Source organism: Lactuca virosa, chromosome 3 (genome assembly GCF_052849685.1).
Source record: "Lactuca virosa cultivar CGN04683 chromosome 3, Lactuca_virosa_CGN04683_v6, whole genome shotgun sequence".
NCBI lineage: Eukaryota > Viridiplantae > Streptophyta > Magnoliopsida > Asterales > Asteraceae > Lactuca > Lactuca virosa.
Genome location: NC_136428.1, coordinates 358,555,920 through 358,578,942, shown reverse-complemented (window position 1 = coordinate 358,578,942; position 23,023 = coordinate 358,555,920).

Here is a 23,023-nt window from a genome sequence, read left to right as displayed (position 1 = left end):
CAAGTACATCCCAGTTACATTTATGGGCTTAGACACCAAATCCAACAGTATCCCACTTGGATAAGTCTAATAACTATAACTGCCAATGCAACTTTAGGATCCGATTAGCAATCGTAAGCTTTCAAAAGTCGTTGTCGAACATTGACCCAGTTAGTGACTCGTCCTTTAGATAAGGGATCATATATTCCTCTATTCTCAAGATATCTATGCGGACAAATACATGGAATATAGTCATACTTATTGTCCTGCAATTTGTTTCCCGATTTCCGATTCATCTGACATAGAACATAACTAAACACATCAATTTAGTTCTGACCGGGCCCGACACATAGTCAAAACAGAATCATCGAGGGGCCCAAGATATCGCTTTTAATCCTCTTAGGATAAAAGGAACAGATAAACTTCGACATTATATGCTTGTACTAACTACTCATCAAATTATGTACAACGACACATTTTATAACATCAAGTTACTGATGTGTTTTCATGCCATCAATGCACAACCAACTCGTAGTCAAAAACTCATATATCTTGGTTTGAAGATTATATTATATTATCATCTCACAATCACTCGTGATAAATTCCATGAAGTGATTCAGGTGAGCGCGGGTTGAATTCAGTACTTAAATCTTATTTCAGGAGCACTCATGAATGATGTAGCACACTTTTGCTATGTCTAACGCCTTAGACAATCTACAAGCCAACTCATGACAATCTTTTTTTATACTTACTTCCAACGTATGAACGACTGTGGATAGTTTGAATAATTTAATTATTCTGGAAGTCAAAACATGCAAAGTGAAACAATAGTAAATAATTGACACAAGGCAGTAACTTTACTTATAAATAAAACTCATTTTATTTAATCATCAAATGTCAATTACAATTTAGCTATTACAAGTTTCTATTTATCTAATCACTAAAACTAATATTGTCCGTTAGCCCAATGCCCCTTGCATGTTGCAAGTGCTTAACCCTGTTTAGTCCCTTTGAAAGGGGATCTGTCGGGTTGTCCTCTGACGATATCATCTTCACCATGAGGTGTCCTTCTTCTACTTGATGTCTTATAAAATGGTACTTTCTGTTGATATGTATGGATCTACTATGATCTCTCGGTTCCTTGGTTAAGGTGACCGCCCCTTCGTTATCGTAGAAAATCTCCACAGGCTTCTTTATGGATGGCATGACTCCAAGGTCTCCGATGAAGTGTTTCAACCATATCGCCTCCTTTGATGCTTCGCTTGCTGCTATGTACTCTGATTCGCACGTTGAATCAGCTACAGTCTCCTGCTTGGAACTTTTCCATGTTACTGCTTCTCCATTCAAGGTAAACACCCAACCCGACTGAGAGCGGAAATTATCTCTGTCAATTTGAAAGCTGGCGTTAATATACCCTGTCACTCTCAAGTCATCACTCCCACCGAGGGTAAGGACCCAGTCCTTAGTCCTCCGCAGGTACTTAAGAATGTTCTTAACCGTAGTCTAATGAGCTTTACCAGAATTCCCTTGATATCTGCTGACCATGCTCAAAGCAAAGGCCACATCAGGGCGAGTACAAGTCATAGCATAGATGATCGAACCAACTGCGGAAGCATATGGTATGTGATTCATCTCTGCTATCTCAGTCTTTGTGCTCGGACTCTGAGTCTTACTCAGTTTGGTATTGCATTGGATAGGTAAGCCACCTTTCTTGGAGTTCACCATGCTGAAACGCTTCAACACCTTGTCCAAGTATGTAGTTTGACTACGTCCTATTAGTCTTTTACTTCTGTTTCTCAATATCCTTATCCCTAGGATGTAAGCAGCTTCCCCAAGGTCCTTCATAGTGAAACACTTCCCAAGACAGGACTTAACCACCTGTAAGGTTGGGATGTCATTTCCTATGAGTAGTATGTCATCTACATACAACACCAGAAAGCTAAATGTACTCCCACTAGCCTTGACATACATACAGGACTCATCATCGCTTCTCGAAAATCCAAACTCTTTGATTTTCGCATCGAAACAAAGATTTCATCTGCGAGATGCTTGTTTCAATCCATAAATGGATTTTTCAAGCTTACACACTCTATTAGGGTACTTTTCATTGACAAAACCCTCTGGTTGACTCATGTAAACATCTTCAGCCAACTTTCCATTAAGGAAAGCGGTTTTGACATCCATTTGCCATATTTCATAATCATGAAATGCAGCTATGGCTAGCATAACCCTTATAGATTTAATCTTCGCTACCGGTGAGAATGTATTATCATAGTCAACTCCATGAGTTTGAGTAAAACCCTTCGCAACCAGCCGCGCCTTATATGTGTGTACTTTCCCATCCATGTCGGTCTTCTTCTTGAAGATCCATTTGCACCCGACTGTCTTACGACCCGGTACATTGTCAACCAAGTTCCAATCTTGATTTTCATACATGGACTGAATCTCGCTGTCCATAGCCTCTTTCCATTTTGCAGGCTCGGGGCCTGTCATGGCTTCCTTGTAGTTGTTAGGTCCATCTAGATTTACCAGTATGTTATCACTGATAAATGTATCACCTTCAGTTGTTATATGAAAACCATATAACAAATGTGGAACACTGTGACATCCCCATTTTCACGTCCAGAAAAGACCGATTTTTGTTTATGCTTTATAAAAATCAGAGTACTTCTTTTAATAAAAATGTTGCGGAATTTGTTCCCAGTAAAACATGAAAAATACGTTATCAAAGCATTTCCGAAGAAATGTATTTTTATTCAGTTAAAACATTTGGGATGTCATCGTCAATACAGAAACATAAGCATAAACAGAACTTACATTCATTTACACTAGTGATCTACATCTCTTTTAAATCTCTCAGTGTAAAGTAGCTTCGTATCGACACCTGTGATACAAATAAGCTGGAGTGGGTCAGGTTGGGAAACCTGGTGAGTACATAGGGTTTTCAACCAACAATAATATAATTATTATATTTAAACATCAAACAATCAACCCGATTACCCATCCCCGTTATCTTCTTTAATATTCCTTAAAGAATTATCTTAAGGGTCATCTCCTATATCATATTTACCTCTCATCTTTCTACTCACATTTCCTTATATGCTCGTTCCTAAGGCATGAATACGTAGTTACAACGTCGCCTGAACTCGTAATTCATAGTAAGGGTTAGAGTATCATCGCATGAATATACAGTCACCACATCACCTGGACTCGTAATTCATCACCTACAGGTTATAAGTCTGCTGGTGTTTCCACGGGTTGTCTAGAATATTCCGTGGTCGCCATCTATACTCTAGTAGATGACTATATCTCCAAATTGTCGGACAAGGTTATAGTATCTTTCATCCTACATCACCGATTCATCATCACCTATCCATCACCTAATTATCATCACCTTCCTATCATCACCTATCTCTCATCATTTTATTTCATCACACACCAACTATTTCATCTACCCATGTTTTATCCCAACGTATTTGTAGATATAAAATAAATATATATTTAAATCATTTAAAACATGTATAAAATCATTCATACATCATAGACAGCAAGTATTCAGATAATATGCACACATAGCACGTAATTTATATAAAATATTTCATATCTATGTGTAAGATGAAAGGGACCATGCACTCACCTGTTAAAGTGATGATTCCAAACTCAGACAGCGCTTCGTTACTCTTCAAACAATTTCCTTCGACAAAACCTAGTATCAATACCACTAGGGTTTAGTCTAACGTTAACCGCGACTAATTAATAGTCTAGCTATTATTATTATTATTATTATTATTATTATATAAGCGTTAAACAACACTCTTATATAACTCATAATAATATCCCAAATAATTGTTTTAAGGTCCTAATAATGTTACTATAATTAGTTAGAAGTTATATTAAAAATAGCGTAGGCGTAGCTTACTTACAGCGAGTTTTTATTAAAAACTGGGCGTCGCTGGAGCAGCTTTTCCGAGCCGAAAGCTTTTCTTCTCGGAGCCGTCGGGCGCTCCGGGGCTTTCTTCTCATGCTAGGGAGGTTCCCTAGACTTGGGAGGGGTTTAGGGAGGTTAGAGAGAAGTTAGAGAGAGAAAGAAAGGTTTGAAGGTATGAGGAAATTATGAAGAGTTCATCTCTTATTTATAGGAATTGTATAGTAAAGTAGTCTCCAAGCTTCGTCCGTAACTTTCGCATACGAGCTCCGTTTTTGTCTGTCTTTTTACCGTTGAGTTCCTATTAATGAGATCTTCAACTCTCATTTAGACCTCGTTGGCTAATTCTCATTCTATCGCGGATTTACAAAACTGTCTCGAATTCGCCGCGCTCGAAAAGTAGAGACTAAGCTTCGTCCATAACTTTCGCATACGAGCTCCGTTTTTTGTCTGTCTTTTTACCGTTGAGTTCCTATTAATGAGATCTTCAACTCTCATTTAGACCTCGTTGGCTAATTCTCATTCTATCTCGGATTTACAAAACTGTATCGAATTCGCCGCGCTCGAAAAGTAGAGACTAAGCTCCGTCCATAACTTTCGCATACGAGCTCCGTTTTTGTCTGTCTTTTTACCGTTGAGTTCCTATTAATGAGATCTTCAACTCTCATTTAGGTCGCGTAAGCCAAAAACCGCTCGAACAAAAATTCGAGTTTCGGGTTGTACACTACTAAGCCGAAACTTCGAAAAATCATAACTTCCTCATACGAACTCAGATTTGGGCGTTCTTTTTATGGACGCTCTTGGTTTAACGTTTTCTACGACTTTTGTTTAGATCACTAAGGCTAAAAGTCGCTCCATCGTAAATTCACTATTTACGCTTCCCGGTGCCGTGCCAGTTTTGCCGTAAAACTTCGATCGGCCATAACTTCTTCGTTATAACTCGGATTTCGGAGTTCTTTATATGTACGGAAACCTTGAGAAATATTCTACAACTTGGTTAAGATTATTTATTATAAATAATATTTTTCCGAAAATTCGTTTTTGACACTCATTGCCTCTAAATTGACTAGCCCGGATCTACGGGCATTACAATTATCTCCCCCTTAGGATGATTACGTCCCGGAATCATCAACGAAACAGGGTTGTATAATGACTCCATACGTTATCTCTTCATCCTAGGTATTAATCATAACTTCTATGTTCCTTCAAATGTGTATCTAACTTTTGGTCTTCTTGACTGCAAGCGGTGCTCGAACTTGCACCTGCTCGTTAGACTCCAAACTATGACATTCGAGTCACAATCTTGATCCTTGATGGAGACTCCTTCTTCTTCTTAGAAAGCTTAAGATAAGCTCCTCTGTTACTACAACATACCGATGTGTCATATTCTAATGACCTCTCATCGTGTGCTTAAACTCAAATCTCTTAGAGTTAAATTCCATAACAGACTATACCTTCCTTCATGTTCTAATGTGACATAATCACATCTTAAAACTTAGTATCTCTAGCTACAAGCCTTTTTAGCGACAATCGCGATACTTCTATTGATCGCTTTGATTTTAATCTTTTGGTTTAAGTCGGACGCTACATCAAACTTGGTTCTCTGAACCACGTAACCTACTTATCGTAGTCGAACTCAATTTGATATGACCACTAGGGTCGGAATAACAATCATCTTCGATGGTAACGACATACTCGAATAAAACGAAATCAATTACTAACTTCTTAGTAACCTTGTGACTTTCCCTGATCCAAGCGTGAGTCCTGTGCTTCCGGTAGTATAGGCCTCTACTACCATTCACACCTACTCATACTCGTCCCAAGTATTGTCTCGCAGTTCCCCAAGTTATTATCACAAAAACAGTTTTAACACATACAAATGTGTCCAAACAATCATATAATTTTTCCTAGACTCTACTAGGACTTCTTCCATGCGTATCTTTGATCGTCAATTCTGCTTCAACTCGGTTGGTGGTCGAAACTCCATACGATGGGACAACTTCAGGAATTACACCAATCCTTCCATCATCCTGCCGATCGAAGGTGTACTTCGGACGTACCGTACTCCTCTAAACGTACCGCTTGACATTTTCTAAAGCCAAGATACCACTCTTACAATATCTTCCGATAGGTGTCATTCACTATCATAATCCTTTTCATTTCCTCTATTTACTCAATTCTCTATGAGTCTTTCACCATGACGTTATTTTCACGGAAGCATGCATTCATTGCATCGAGACGAGAATATAGATAGAGAAGATTTAGACGCGTAATCCTGCTTATTACTCTGAAAAGTTACATGCCAGTTCTAATACCGTATTTAAACGTTTAGAAATCTGAACACATAAAATTTCCAGATCCGGTCGGCAACAGACCATAGATCCGATCAAACGATAACATCATAAAACATCACAATCATTTAGCACATAAAGCAATTTAGGCATCTTCCTTAAATGAGCTAGTGCTCGTGTCTATTTAGGTGTACTTTCCTAAAATTTATTAGACACACTCCTCACCATCATTGCTTAGCATTCTAAGTTTAAGTCTAGAAATAAATCCATATTCCTAGTTCGCTTAAACTAATGCTCTGATACCAACTGTGACATCCCCATTTTCACGGCCAGAAAAGACCGATTTTTGTTTATGCTTTATAAAAATCAGAGTACTTCTTTTAATAAAAATGTTGCGGAATTTGTTCCCAGTAAAACATGAAAATACGTTATCAAAGCATTTCCGAAGAAATGTATTTTTATTCAGTTAAAACATTTGGGATGTCATCGACAATACAGAAACATAAGCATAAACAGAACTTACATTCATTTACACTAGTGATCTACATCTCTTTTAAATCTCTCAGTGCAAAGTAGCTTCGTATCGACACCTGTGATACAAATAAGCTAGAGTGGGTCAGGTTGGGAAACCTGGTGAGTACATAGGGTTTTCAACCCACAATAATATAATTATTATATTTAAACATCAAACAATCAACCCGATTACCCATCCCCGTTATCTTCTTTAATATTCCTTAAAGAATTATCTTAAGGGTCATCTCCTATATCATATTTACCTCTCATCTTTCTACCTCACATTTCCTTATATGCTCGTTCCTAAGGCATGAATACGTAGTTACAACGTCGCCTGAACTCGTAATTCATAGTAAGGGTTAGAGTATCATCGCATGAATATACAGTCACCACATCACCTGGACTCGTAATTCATCACCTACAGGTTATAAGTCTGCTGGTGTTTCCACGGGTTGTCTAGAATATTCCGTGGTCGCCATCTATACTCTAGTAGATGACTACATCTCCAAATTGTCGGACAAGGTTATAGTATCTTTCATCCTACATCACCGATTCATCATCACCTATCTATCACCTAATTATCATCACCTTCCTATCATCACCTATCTCTCATCATTTTATTTCATCACACACCAACTATTTCATCTACCCATGTTTTATCCCAACGTATTTGTAGATATAAAATAAATATATATTTAAATCATTTAAAACATGTATAAAATCATTCATCCATCATAGACAGCAAGTATTCAGATAATATGCACACATAGCACGTAATTTATATAAAATACTTCATATCTATGTGTAAGATGAAAGGGACCATGCACTCACCTGTTAAAGTGATGATTCCAAACTCAGACAGCGCTTCGTTACTCTTAAAACAATTTCCTTCGACAAAACCTAGTATCAATACCACTAGGGTTTAGTCTAACGTTAACCGCGACTAATTAATAGTCTAGCTATTATTATTATTATTATTATTATTATTATATAAGCGTTAAACAACACTCTTATATAACTCATAATAATATCCCAAATCATTGTTTTAAGGTCCTAATAATGTTACTATAATTAATTAGAAGTTATATTAAAAATAGCGTAGGCGTAGCTCACTTACAGCGAGTTTTTATTAAAAACTGGGCTTCGCTGGAGCAGCGTTTCCGAGCCGAAAGCTTTTCTTCTCGGAGCCGTCGGGCACTCCGGGGCTTTCTTCTCGTGCTAGGGAGGTTCCCTAGACTTGGGAGGGGTTTAGGGAGGTTAGAGATAAGTTAGAGAGAGAGAGAAAGGTTTGAAGGTGTGAGGAAATTATGAAGAGTTCATCTCTTATTTATAGGAATTGTATAGTAAAGTAGTCTCCAAGCTTCGTCCGTAACTTTCGCATACGAGCTCCGTTTTTGTCTGTCTTTTTACCGTTGAGTTCCTATTAATGAGATCTTCAACTCTCATTTAGACCTCGTTGGCTAATTCTCATTTTATCTCGGATTTACAAAACTGTATCGAATTCGCCGCGCTCGAAAAGTAGAGACTAAGCTTCGTCCATAACTTTCGCATACGAGCTCCGTTTTTGTATGTCTTTTTACCGTTGAGTTCCTATTAATGAGATCTTCAACTCTCATTTAGACCTCGTTGGCTAATTCTCATTCTATCTCGGATTTACAAAACTGCATCGAATTCGCCGCGCTCGAAAAGTAGAGACTAAGCTTCGTCCATAACTTTCACATACGAGCTCCGTTTTTGTCTGTCTTTTTACCGTTGAGTTCCTATTAATGAGATCTTCAACTCTCATTTAGGTCGCGTAAGCCAAAAACCGCTCGAACAAAAATTCGAGTTTCGGGTTGTACACTGCTAAGCCGAAACTTCGAAAAATCATAACTTCCTCATACGAAGTCAGATTTGGGCGATCTTTTTATGGACGCTCTCGGTTTAACGTTTTCTACGACTTTTGTTTAGATCACTAAGGCTAAAAGTCGCTCCATCGTAAATTCACTATTTACGCTTCCCGGTGTCGTGCCGGTTTTGCCGTAAAACTTCGACGGGCCATAACTTTTTCGTTATAACTCAGATTTCGGAGTTCTTTATATGTACGGAAGCCTTGAGAAATATTCTACAACTTGGTTAAGATTATTTATTATAAATAATCGTTTGCTGAAAATTCATTTTCGACACTCATTGCCTCTAAATTGACTAGCCCGGATCTACGGGCGTTACAAACACTAACTCTACTAGAACGTCTCAGAGGTACGGACTGGTCATTCGGTTCAACAGGAGTTTCCTCCTCAGGTTGATCGCTAGTGTTTGAGGTTCCTTCACCGCTTAACTCTTGAAGCTCTTCAAAGTCAATTTGCCTTCCACTGTTCCCTTGCCCTATGAGCTCTCTCTCTCTCTCTCTCTCTCTCTCTCTCTCGAAAGACTCCTCTCCTTGTAACGAAGACAACATTGTCACTCGGTATGTAGAAGAGATATCCAAAGGACTTCTGTGGGTAGCCGATGAAAATACATCGCTCACTCTGAGGTTCAAGCTTGTCGTGAGTTTCTTTTCTCACAAAAGCCTCGCAACCCCAAACTTTGATGTGGTCTAATGTGGGAACTTTCCTTGTCCACATCTCGTGAGGTGTTTTGGAAACCTTTTTGGTAGGGAATAGATTAAGGATATGGGCGGCAGTCTCTAAGGCATACCCCCAGAATGAGATAGGTAACGAAGCTCGACTCATCATGGAAAGAAACAATGTCTATCAAGGTTCGGTTGCGCCTCTCAGCCACACCATTAAGTTGTGGTGTCCTAGGTGGCGTCAACTGCGAAAAAATTCAACATTCCTTAAGATAGTCTAGGAACTCAATACTAAGATACTCTCCTCCTCGATCGGATCGTAGCATCTTTATTTTCCTGTCCAATTGATTCTCTAGTTCTTGCTTAAACTCCTTGAACTTTTCAAAAGTTTCCGACTTATGCTTGATTAAGTAGATATAGCCATACCTACTGTAATCATCGGTGAAAGTCACATAGAAGCAGTTAGCATCCCTTGCGGAGGTTCTGAATGGTCCACACACATCAGTGTGTATGAGATCCAACAGACCTTCACCCCTTTCACAAGTACCAGTAAAGGGTGACTTGGTCATCTTTCCAAGTAAACAAGATTCGCAAGTGTCATCCGACTTCAAGTCAAATGACTCCAAGACTCCATCCTTTTGGAGTTGGGCTATGCGCTTCTTGTTGACATGTCCAAGACGACAATGCCATAAGCATGCCTTGTCCAAAGCATTGGACGAATAAATATTTAATACATTATTTCCTAGGTTATCTACAACCATCACAGTTTCATATATACCATTGCAAGGTAATGATTCAAAATAAAATACACTATTACAATAAGCATAAATACCACCATTTTCATTATTAAAAGAAAAAATAAAACCTTGTTTATACAAACTATGAAAGGAAATAATATTTCTCGCCATATCGGCCGAGTAACAACAATTATTCAAATCTAAATTTAAACCATTACTAAGCAATAAATAATAAACTCCAATCTTGCTTATAGGCGACACTTTACTATTTCCCATGATTAAGTTTATCTTCCCGTGCACCACATCCCTACTTCTTTTTAGTCCCTGCAAATCAGAACAATTGTGAAATCCACAACATATATCAAGGACCCAAGAATTAGCATGTGATGAGTTATTAGATTGAATAGTGTAAATACCTGCAAAGGAGGGCTTGATCTTGCCATCCTTTATGTCCTGCAAGTACTTGGGACAACTACGTTTCCAGTGCCCTTTTTCATGACAGTGGAAGCACTCGGCATCCTTTGGATTGGAAGAAGGATTAGTAGAACCAACTTTGGTCCCACTGGAAGAGGATCCATCAAGAGACTTTCCCTTGCGGCTCTTGGAGGGAGCCTTCCTCTTCTTTCCCTTCCCATGTCCAATTGCCAGAACAGGGGCAGAAGTAGTAGTAGGAGTAGACACAACCGACTTGCCTTCCAAGTTGCTTTCTGCAGTTCTTAGAAGGCCTTGAAGCTTGCTAAGAGTGACCTCCTCCTTGTTCATATGATAGGTCATACGAAACTGATCATAACAAGAAGGTAAAGTGTGTAGAATAATATCTATGGCCAACTCTTCATCAAAATTGACATTCAATTTAAGCAAGCAGTCCATAAATCTTTGCATCTTTTGCAAGTGGGCCATGATGGGTTCACCGTCCTTCATTTTGGTTGTGATCATGGAGGCAATGATCTCCTACCTCTCCTGCCGAGCACTTTGATGGTATCTTTCCATCAAATCTTGATACATTTCAAAGGGATAGTAGTCCTCATAGGACTTTTGTAGCTCAATAGTCATGTTAGCAATCATTAGACATGACACCTTTGTCACATCCCTCTCATGAGTAGTATGTTTAGCGATTTGTTTGGGAGTAGTAGTGGTGACATCAATCTCCTTAAGCTCTTTATCTAGGACGTATTCTCTGTCCTCATAGTGAATAGGCATTCGGATGTTCCGAATCCAATCATTGAAGTTCGAGCCATCGAAAATGACCCTCCCACATAGGTTCATGAGGGAGAAAGAGCCTAAAGGGATTGGGTTGGAAGCATTGTTTGGGATAGACATCTGAAAAAAGAAGAACAACAAAGTTTAGATTAGATGATATAATCCTTAATATAACACCCAAATGAAATATTAAGGCTAGGACCCAACACAATATTCTACAATTGCAAAAAGGGATGTCGTAATCCAATTGTAAAATATTTGAAGGTAGATAAATGACGATTTACCAATTTCCACCATGAAAAACGAAATAGATTATTAAGTTTTAATTGGATTGAAATTCCTAGATCCTTTGAGATTCATTGAACTTTTCAATGACATGTTTAAATCTCGGTTGTGCCCTTCATGTTTGTGACTGGGATGCCAAGGATCACAAACAATGTGTGAATAACCATGCAAATTAGCTTGGTACACCCAATGCTACAAATAACCCAATCAATGTGCCGGTTAACCACACACGCTCCATTGATCTATGATTAACATCAAGTTATCCTTTGTCACACATTGTCAGTCCCAGATTAGTGTGTCGGTTAACCACATACGCTCCACTAACGACTTAACAAGGTGCAAAGTGTAATTTCATGGATTAGCACTTTTTTCACATTTTCCTAAAGTAACTAAGATTGAGAATTTAATAAAGTTTAGTTACTTTATATTTATCATTATACTTTTAACGAGAATTAATGTCTCATCCTACCCGTTCGGCTAACGACCCTCCACCAGTCAAGGAAGCAGTGGGTGAGAGTGGACACCCATTAAACCACCATTTTATAGGCAGTAACCTTATACCCCCTTATAGACCGGCTTCGTGAATGAGGCCTACTAACGGTAAGACTGACTTGTGTTGTACATATATATATATATATATATATATATATATATATATATATATATATATATATATATATATTAAACTTATAATATTAGAAAGTATAAGGGTTCAATTTTAACTTTTAAAACTCTAGGGTTTGGAATTAAAGTTCCATTAGTGACACTTTACAAATTCCAAAACTTGAGGGCAAGTTTTGAAACTTGTCAAAACTCTTGGTATTCATAACTTATAAGTTTAATGCAATTTTAAAGATGAGACCTTTCATTTTCCATAACTTGACAAGTTATGGAGGTCATTAAAATTCATTTAGATCAATTTCTCACAACTAAAATTATCATACAATTCAAGATTGATCTAACTAAACTCATAAACAAGATAATATCTAGTCAACAATTTGCAAGCAACTTTGTTTATCATATAAATCAACAATTATCTTAAAACTATGACAATTATCTTGTAATTGGATGAGCATGATCACTACCATATCAAGAAAACAGATTATATGTTTCAAAAACAGTTTGTCGTAATGATCCTAATCCAATTCTGGCCAAAAACACGAAATTCTGCACTCAGAGCCATCTACTCGACGAGTGCATGAACTGGACTCGTCTTGTTGCTTTTTTACTGAGTGGACTCGTCGAGTCAGTACATGGACTTGGTGAGTTCATCAGACAGTGGCCAAAAAATTGATTTTTTCAACTTTAAAAAATAATAAGCATCAAGTATAACAGAAAACAATCCTAGGCTCTGATGCCACTGTTGGGTTTTGAGCACTATAGCACTCCTGTGGTGCACATGCAACCCTAAATGCTTTGGATCTATGTTTTCTCTAATTATACATGCATTTTGAATTTTCCAAAGCATTCTCCCTAACTAGCATACAATCGAACATTTGAACAATACAACTAGTTAGATAACTTACCTCTTAATAGGACTAGTAGTTCTTGGCCTTCACAATCTTGAGCACCTCAAGTGTGATGCCTCTAATGCTTCACAAACACCAAATGCAAGAGGAGGCTTGAGATAATAAGTTACTTAGCACAAAATCAACTTCACTCTCTTAGAATGAATGGGGTAGCTGATTTTGGGACTAGGGGTATGCTTTTATAGTGTTACTAAGCTAGGTTTACATTCATGCAAACCCTAATGCTCCATGACCTTTCACATTCTTATGCTCCATGGGTTAAACCTCCACGTATTATCTCATTGGGTTATCCCATCTAAGCAATCATGGATCATTGGCCCACGCTATAAGAGTCATTGATTTACATAATCAATCCCCATATATTTAATTAGTCTCTTTTGATCATAATATTAATTCCAAATTAATTCTTGATCAATACTAATTAAATAATATGATTACTCAATTAATATATTATACTAATAATATATTAATAAATAACAAATAACCTTATTCTCAAAAGTCTATCCCATCAAATTGCACTGATGAAGGCAACCCAAAAGGACCATGCTACAATCGGGTCAAGTACATCCCAGTTACAGTTATGGGCTTAGACACCAAATCCAACAACAAGATAGGGCTGTAAACGAACCGAACATTCAGTGAACCATTCGTGACCCGTTCGGCTGGAAGTTCATTTATGTTTGTTTAATTATTAAATGAACAAACATGAAAACAAATTCTCGTTTGTTTAGTTAAATGAACGAACATGAACAATAATCATGTTTTTTCATTTATGTTCGTGAGTGTTCATTTACGTTGTTCGTTTTTGTTTGTTTGTTTAATTTTTGTTATGTTCATATATGTTCAATTGTTTTTTATTACATTACTATATTATATGTTGATTTATGTTCATATATGTTCGTTTAACATGTTCACGAACATAAACGAACAAACATAAACGAACGAACATAAACAAGGTAATTTCTTAAATGAACTAACATGAACAAGAAAACTCGTTCGTTTATCCGTTCATGTTCGCTCGTTTATTCGGCTAACTTAAATGAACGAAAATGAACAAGCTCTTTATTCGTGTTCGTTCAATTCGTTTACAGCCTTAATGGAAATGCATTTTCGTCCTTTTTAAATTTTTAACAGCCCCTCCGTTAGGGCTATTAGAGGGGAGGACCACAAGTTTTACCGAAACCTTTCATAACGACCAGTGTTATTACTTTTCTAAAAGTTGGACCAAAACTTTTATTTCATATAAACCACAAGGATTGTAATTTACTCCAAAAAGAAAAGTCTAAGTTTTAAAAGAAAATTATTTCTTATATATATATATATATATATATATATATATATATATATATATATATATATATATATATATATATATATATATATACTTCGGTTATTGTATTCTTACTATATATTGTGTGGATGTATGGTTGATTGTAGACCAATCATTTTCGTTATTTTAAGAAATTGATTAATAAATATTATTGAGTTAAAGATAATTAAAAAAATACCATTTAATTTAATTGTAAGCGTGTTTTAGTCAATTAACATAAATTTAAAAATGGAAAATTCTATATTTTTGGAGATATTTAATTCTATTGATTTTAAAATTTTGATTTTTTTAACTAATTCAATTTCAATTCTAACATAATTCGTAAGCAAAAACCAATTTTATTCTATCAGAATATTAATTTGTTCGAATCATGTTATGTGAGAATGTTCTGTCAAAATGTTTTTATTTTAAAATGTTATTGAATAATAATAAACTTCTTAGAATAACAACATTTTTATATATTCATACACATCGGAAGTTAAATACAAGTTATACAAATTCTTATAGAAAATAGTCTTATGCATTTTAATATAAGTATACAAATTCTAACAGAATGTCATAAAAAATAAAAAAATTTCTTTAAAAATATCATTCTTAAATATACTATTCTTGAACAACGATCCCTTTAGGCCCTTCATCATGGTCCCTTTACACATTCTATGAGAATCCCTCTCTCTGGTTCCATCATATTCCCTCCACTAATTCTGTGAGAATCCTCCTCTCACTGGTTCGTTTCCAGCATGTTTGTAATCAAGCAAAAAAGAGCTTCATTTTCGAAATAATACTCTCTCATTGACCTAAAAACAAAATAAGAGGCGTTATGTAAAAATGAAGTAGAATTATTTTAAGTTGTAAAAACACACATACACACGCAAATAGTAAAAGAATCAAACTAAATGTTCGACGTGTGCATTTTAAACGAATAAAACTATAAATTCTTATAAAATGTGGTAGACATTAAAGAATTATAATTTATTCTTAAGTACAAAAGACCTGGTTTTCTTTAAGAAGTATGAGTAAGTGGACCAATTTGCTTATAATAAGAAGATTAGAATTAAAGAATGCATTTTAAAATGATAGTGTATCCTATCAGAATATTCTATACAAAGCATAATGTATTCTTCCAGAATACATTATATTGTGTACATACTAATTAAACAATAAATTCTGATAGACTGTGGTAGTTGTGAAAATATAGGTTCATAATGATTCTATAAATTTGTGTGTTGATGAATCCATAAATTTCATAAGCTCTAAAGAAAGTAAAAGATGTTATTTAAAGTAACAAATTATAAAGATAATTAACAAATATTAAATCAAAACCATGAAACAATTACAAATTGACAAAAGATCTCTTCCAGTTTACATAACATAAGCATACTAACAAATTCAGTAGAAAGATTGATTAAAACTCGATTTAGGACAACATCAAAACCTGCTAAATACTTTCAATGAAAAATTTACACTCTTTTGTCTTCAATATAGTGATATTTTTTTTTCTTGAATGTAAAAACTAGAATTTAATTCCAATATAAAAAATTAAGGGTTTTTGGTTGAAAAAAGAAAAATCTAATATACATTCAAGTAGCTTTAAATAAAGACTCATAAAGATCATATAACTTCCATCCACATTTCGCTACATTAAGGTAAGAAAAAACATGTACAGATCATAACTTTCAATTACTGATCAAACAAATTCAATTAAAGGGTTTTAGGTTTTCTAATCGATACGAGTAACTACATGTCTAAATAATTAAATTTCATAACAATACTCCCCTCAAAATCAAACAAGTAAATTAAAAACGTAGGAAATATGCATTCTCTTAATCAGAGATATAAACAAAGACGATGTAGAAAGGTATTATTCTTTGAAATTAGTATCAGATGTAAGCATTCAATTGCATTTAATTAAGACAATTATAATAATGATTCAAATACGGCAGCAAATGTAGAAGACAGTGGAGGATGGAATTTTATTTTGCCACTGGTGCACCCTTATCACACCCCCAAACTGGAATGGCAGAAACATTCGGGGCTGGAGGACGTCATGTACAGTATCACAACAATTGCATAATAGTAATCAAAGTACAACAACCATGCATTGATAAAGTATAATTTTTTACATATGTATTCAAGTCATTATATACATGACACCAAAAAGTTAAAAGACATGAGTCAATGAAGCTCCGTCTTTTCAAAAATCCATGGATGTACCTGTCTACTGATTTCCTGAAAATACAAGTAGTTTTGAAAAGGTGTCAACAATTAAGTTGGTGAGTTCATAAGCATGTTTGTAATCAAAATCTGTTGTTTGTTCCTTAAAAATTTAAGTATGTTTTCCCAGAAAATCCTATATTTTCTGTTGTAATATTTTGTACTCAAAACATGTAATTGTTATTGTACTCTGAAATGGTATAACTTAGTTTTAAATTTACATAAAACCATGAAAAGTATGTTTTCTCTGCACTAGAATAGTATTCTGTGTTTTTACTCGTAAGAACATAGTATAATTGTAACTATCTGAATTTACCAGCTATACTTGTAAAATATTGTATTATAGTTTTATTATTTAATAAAACTATGTGAATTTATTTACTTATTCATACACTAATCGTATAGTTCAATACCAAATTATGAGTTATCGGGATGCCTGAACACACGTTCCTCAGGCATCGCAATTGGAACTACATTTGTCACCACAGGCCTGCCGGCCTAGCTGTTGCAAGCAACTTAGGTGCGGGATTGTCAGTCCCGTATAGATCTATACACAAGTGTCACGCTCTCCCTCTAGGAGACTCTGGTTATAATTTCAGGTCTGGGATTGAAGTATGCCTCATAAAGCTATATCGACGGTTACGTGTAGAATAATGAAAACTCATTTTTGAAATGAATAAACTGTATGTATGTCTCATAAACTATACCTATCATAGTTTATATGTCTGTTCCTGTAATGTAACCCGAACTTGTAAAATAGTACGTTTGTTCCATAAACTATACCTATTATAGTTTATATGTTTGTTTCTGTATGAAAACGTCAACCGAAAACTATTTGAATAATATTGATGTTTATCACAAATTTCTTGTGTTTTACTTGTATTCCCCCCGCCCCTAAAATAGTGAAAAAATATGAAAAAGTAGGGGTATGAACTCACTTGATAAGTGGTGATTTGGGCAGCGCTTCGCTACTTGAAATTACGAGTTTCTGATGAAAATTGAGTTTCGCGCGGGCAAAGTTTCGACTGGATAAGATTATTTTCTCGAGGACTTCGGGGCTCCTGGCTTTCTTCGTGTGTTAGGGGGGTTTCCCTAGGCTTCGGGGGCTTAGAAGGGCTTAAAAGAGTGTTTAAGGTGAAAGAGTATTCAAAAGTGTAACCAAAAACCCGGAGGTCTCGCATGCTATTTATAGGAGGCTGAGGCCTCGCATTACGTTGGTCGTACTTCGGTACGTTGGGCGTACTTCGGTTTGCACAACATACCTTCGTACACTGCACGTACGAGATACGTGTCCTCTGATCGGGTTCCGAGCCTTTGGACGTGCCAAGGCTATTGATACGCGTCGAAGCTAGTCTGAGTACGCTGGGCGTACTCCTTTGTACGAGCGGCGTAGTGGCTACGTACCTTCTGTTCGGTTTCCGGACTTCGGACATGTCAAGGCTACTAACACGCATCGAAGCTAGTCCGAGTACGCGGGGCGTACTCTTTTGTACGTGGGGCGTACTCCTTCGAGGATTTATTTTTCAAACTTCAAAACTTCGTAACTTTCGCATACGAGCTCCGTTTTTTATGTTCTTTATATCCACGCGTAGGTGGGACCGTACTCTACGACTTTCGTTTAGACTCCGTCGGCTAATTTTGACTTTATTTTTAATATTATATTTTTAACAGGTCGGGACAGGAAAAGTCCGTTAAAAATTCATAACTTCTTCATCCGGCATCTGTTTTCGTATGTCTTTTTACCGTTGAACTACTATTGACGAGATCTTCGATTCTCATTTTGTGTCGGCTAAAAATCGTTCGATCTTTAATTCGAATTTCGGGCTGTGTACTGATATATCGAATTTTAGAAAAAATATAAACTTCTTCATACGATGTCAGATTTGGACGTTCTTTTTATGCACATTTTCGGTTTAACGTATACTACAACTTGCATTTAGATACATAACGCTAAAAATCATTTTATTGTGAATTCACTTTTTACGCTTTACAGCGTTTTGCCGGTTTTGTCGCGGATCTTCGATAGGTCATAACTTCTTCGTTATAACTCGGATTTCGGTGTTCTTTATATTTTCGGAATCCTTGCTACAATCTCTACCACTTTATTCATCCCAATCAAGTTTATTTAACAATTTATTTTTGACGATCATTTTTATTACGTCTTTAAAAATAATTAAATGCACATAATATTCAAATAATTTCTCTTTATTACTTTAACACTAGTTACAATGGTTGACATAGACTATTACATTGACTTGAAATATCGGGTTGTTACAACCATTGTGGAACCAAAAAACAAGACAGAGAAATTAAATGGAAAATAAGGATGGAAAGAGTGAAAATCGTCTTACCGTGAACGATATCCGGTGTCTTTCCCTCATCGTCGGCAAAGGGGACCAACTCCGGTACTTATGTATTCTTCGATTAAATGTCGAAAATTTCGAACATCATGTACGAAGTGGCTGCTGTGGCTTTACGTGATGGCTGTTGTGGAGGCAAGTCATAATCGGAAACAGTATTCAATGTCGAAGTGGCGGAGGAAACAAGGGGAAAGGCGACCGGCTATAGAGATGAAGGATGAAGGAGTTGTTTGTGTGAGGATGGAGGTCGACGTTTCTTCTGTATAGGGTTTTAAAGCAGTAAACAAATTTACCTAAATTAAAGGGGTTAATAATTTGAATATTTAATTACCAAAATTAATTAAAATTTCAGATTACAATTTTACCCTAATCCATGTTTTCAAAATGATTGGTTCATATTAAGCCCTACATCCACATAATAATTAGTTAGATATTTGAACCTATATATATATATATATATATATATATATATATATATATATATATATATATATATATATATATATATATATATATATATAGATATTAAAGAAGTATAAATTACTAATATATTATTTTGCAACGGAATGATCAAAACCAAGATTGTTAAAATTTGGATCATGATCGTAGGTTCATATGACGATCTCACCTAAGTAATGGATCTTAAATATATTTCATTCGTTTGGGGGGTAAGATCGATGGTAGATTGTAGAATCGGATTTTAAGATTGAAATACCATTCAGGTTCCTATTTTTTTAATAATATAACTAGGTTATAACCCGTGGAAACCACGGTTTTATGATTAAAATTATTATATAGATAAAAAAAATATTAAATGTTAACAAAAAAATGCAAGGTATTATCGATTGTAAGTAATCATGAATTAATGTGATAAGCTTAATAAACATAACATTTTAACATTGATTTTGAAACACTTCTTTGTATACAACATTGAAAATTTTACCTAAAATCAATAGCTTTAATCGTTCTCTACTCTGTAGTCTTGATAAATCAACATATAGTTGACTGTGTGAAAACTAGTTCTCGCAAGATCTAAGCTACATCGTCCTTGATATTAGGCACTCTAAAATACACAATAAATATAAATTAACTAAGAATGACAAAGAAAAAAAAACAAAAAGAAAAAAAGTATAGTTGAAGAAATGAATTGACCTATCTGTCTTTGGAGGCAGTTTCAACGATATGGAGCAAATTAGAAGAAGTGATTTGTGAGCCATAACAGGGGCAAGAAAGGAAATTGAATGAATAACATTCATATGGTACAAATAATTTGGGTTGTTAACTATATCCAACACCTGACAAAAAAAAACATGTAATTTCATAAAATAAAAATAAATAAATGCAAAAATATAAATAGAACTTATAATGCATGTGGAAAAATGTGCTGGATTGCCCAATCCGGACCAAATTCATGTGCAAGGCGCTTTAAGTTTTAAGCAACAACGTCTCAAATGGAGTAAACCTGTTATAACAAAAATAATAAACAGGTGTGGTGTGAAAGTAAGAAATTACAAAACTAACCTTGTCCTAGAACCATTTCATACAGGAAGCACTAAGCTTATCATCAAAAAAGCCTACACGTAATTGACTACCCAAAAGAGGGATATATTCTCTTATATAGCCAATTGGACACTCCAATGTTTGTCTTCTACAAGCTCAACAATTGTTGTTAGCTAGTGAAGATTGTAACAAAAGATCAATACTAATAACCTAAGAAATTAACACCAAAACAAAACATTAGAATGACTTAATAAAAAAATGTAAAACCTATATAATTATAACGAACAATGTACGGTATGTATAGTATAGTTATACCTGATTCACTTGATCTAGCTTACCGATGATATTGAAATGTACATATGGAACTCATCTTTTAGAAGAGAAAGAAACGTAGGTATACCTTATTCACTCTCTAAGGAACCTTTCTTTGGCCACTCAAACCTATAATTTGGTCATTGAAACCAAATAACCAAAAGTCCAAGTTGTATTAAAATGTTTTTGTCATATTTTGTACATGTTTGCTGACTAATCCAACAACTACCTATCATTTTTTGCTTAGTATAGCTCAACCGACATCCATAACATGAAAACAAAATGTGCTTAAAATATGCTAAAGTAACAAATTCATTATATTTACAAAAAGGAAGAAAAAATAAAAAATTATTCTAGCATTTCATCAAGCACCATGTGTGCATCATCAAACTTGCCATATTTTAACAGCAAATCATTATCTTTTTTTCCTCATTCATATTTATCATTTATTATTTTCATTCTCAACAACAAATCCAAAGCTTTAAAGCTATAATAATAATAATAATAATAATAATAATAATAATAATAGTTTACCTGGAGTATTTCTCTTATATGAGAGCTCTGCAACTCCATTCTTCTGTAACCTACAGTAAGAACCATTGCCCATAATGTCAACATAAATAATTTAAACTAATTATATTACATAATACAAACACGAGCATGGTACTTCATTTAACACATTTCCTGATCTCATAACATCTGTTTTTCCATTCAATGAGAATATTTGCATAGAGGAGATGGAACCATCATCTTTTACAATTTGTCATTCTCAAGATTTGTACTTTGTATCTCGACCACCAAAGTTGCATTTGAAAAATAGTTGAAACATAATACCTAAAACAAATCACAATTCACATGCCCTGTAATAATGCTAATACAAATACCATAATGCTCCTGTATGAGAGGTAATTACCCAAAACAAATCACAATACGAATATCGGGGTTATTTATCGACTTCTAATTGAAGTCCATATTAGAGAGGTAACTATGGGGTTGAAATTGAACAACAATATAAGAAATTATGGGAGTTTTTGGAAAGTAAAGACTACACACTGTGAAATTGGATTGCCGGTACTCTTCGACTTCATCACAAAAGATAAATCTGTAACCACAGATCTGCAAAAAAAACATTTTCTAATTGAAATCTGACAATAGAAACATGTTTGTGATATAAAATCAGGAGGTTAAAGCATACCTTCATACACACACAGAGAAACCTTGATGGTAAGGATGGTAAATGGTGGTAAAGGTGTATTTTTTATAGTATCATAGATACAGGAAGAGAGAAAGAATGTTAGATTCATACCTGATAAGGTCGATTCCATGGTCACTTTTACCAGAGGGTGAGAGCGTAGATAGAGGAAGGGTGGTGACGAGGGGTATGGTAAATCCTAGCAGAACGTTGGTGGTGGAGACACGACTATCGCTAGGTCCGGTAAAAAGAACCAAAAAAAACCTTGAAGCATGAGAATTTTGAGGGTTTGAAGGAGGAAAGGAAAACGACTATGTGTGGGGAAGAAGGAAGGTCGTGTGAAAGAATAGGAAAAGAGCAGTCATATCTTACATTGAGGACAGAGAATCTTGAAATTTGAATCCATAAGTGGGAATGGACGGTGAGAAGCTGATTAGGCTTGAGGGAGTGGTGCCACGAAACCGCACTCTCTTCATTGCCACATAAGCGTCATGTCAGTTTTTACCACAAAAGTGTGGTTTCTTGCCATACCTAAGGAGTGGTGTCATATTTTTTTAAGGATTTAATTTAAATATGACTTCGTTTTTAATAAAAAAAAACATAAAATTTCATTACTTCAAAATTAAAAAAACATTGCATTGCATTACTTAAAATTTAAAAAAAAAATAACATGAAATTTTAAAAAAATACTACAAACTTAAAAAAAAGCACATATATGAAACGGTTAAAATAACTTATAAAATAAACTCAAATAAAATAACTTAAAAAGGAAAAAAAACTTTATTAATTAAAGTGCCGGTGGGAACAATGGCAAACATATATTTTTTTTATTTTATAAAACAATTTATTTTTAATAAAAGTAAAAAACAAAGCACAAGAAAATAGAAATACTCCCTGGATTTGTTTCAATTGTATGCGTGTGTTTTTGTAGTCCATGCATAGTCCATTTAGGAATTTTAAAACAACCCAATTAAAAATAAGAAAAGAGAGAAAAAATTGCGGTAATAAACAGCCGTGGGGGAAGGGAGTGCGGTTCAAACCGCATGCTAGGGGCGGTGTTCTCCATTGACACGGTGGCAAACCGCAGTGAAGACTGCACCCACTCCGC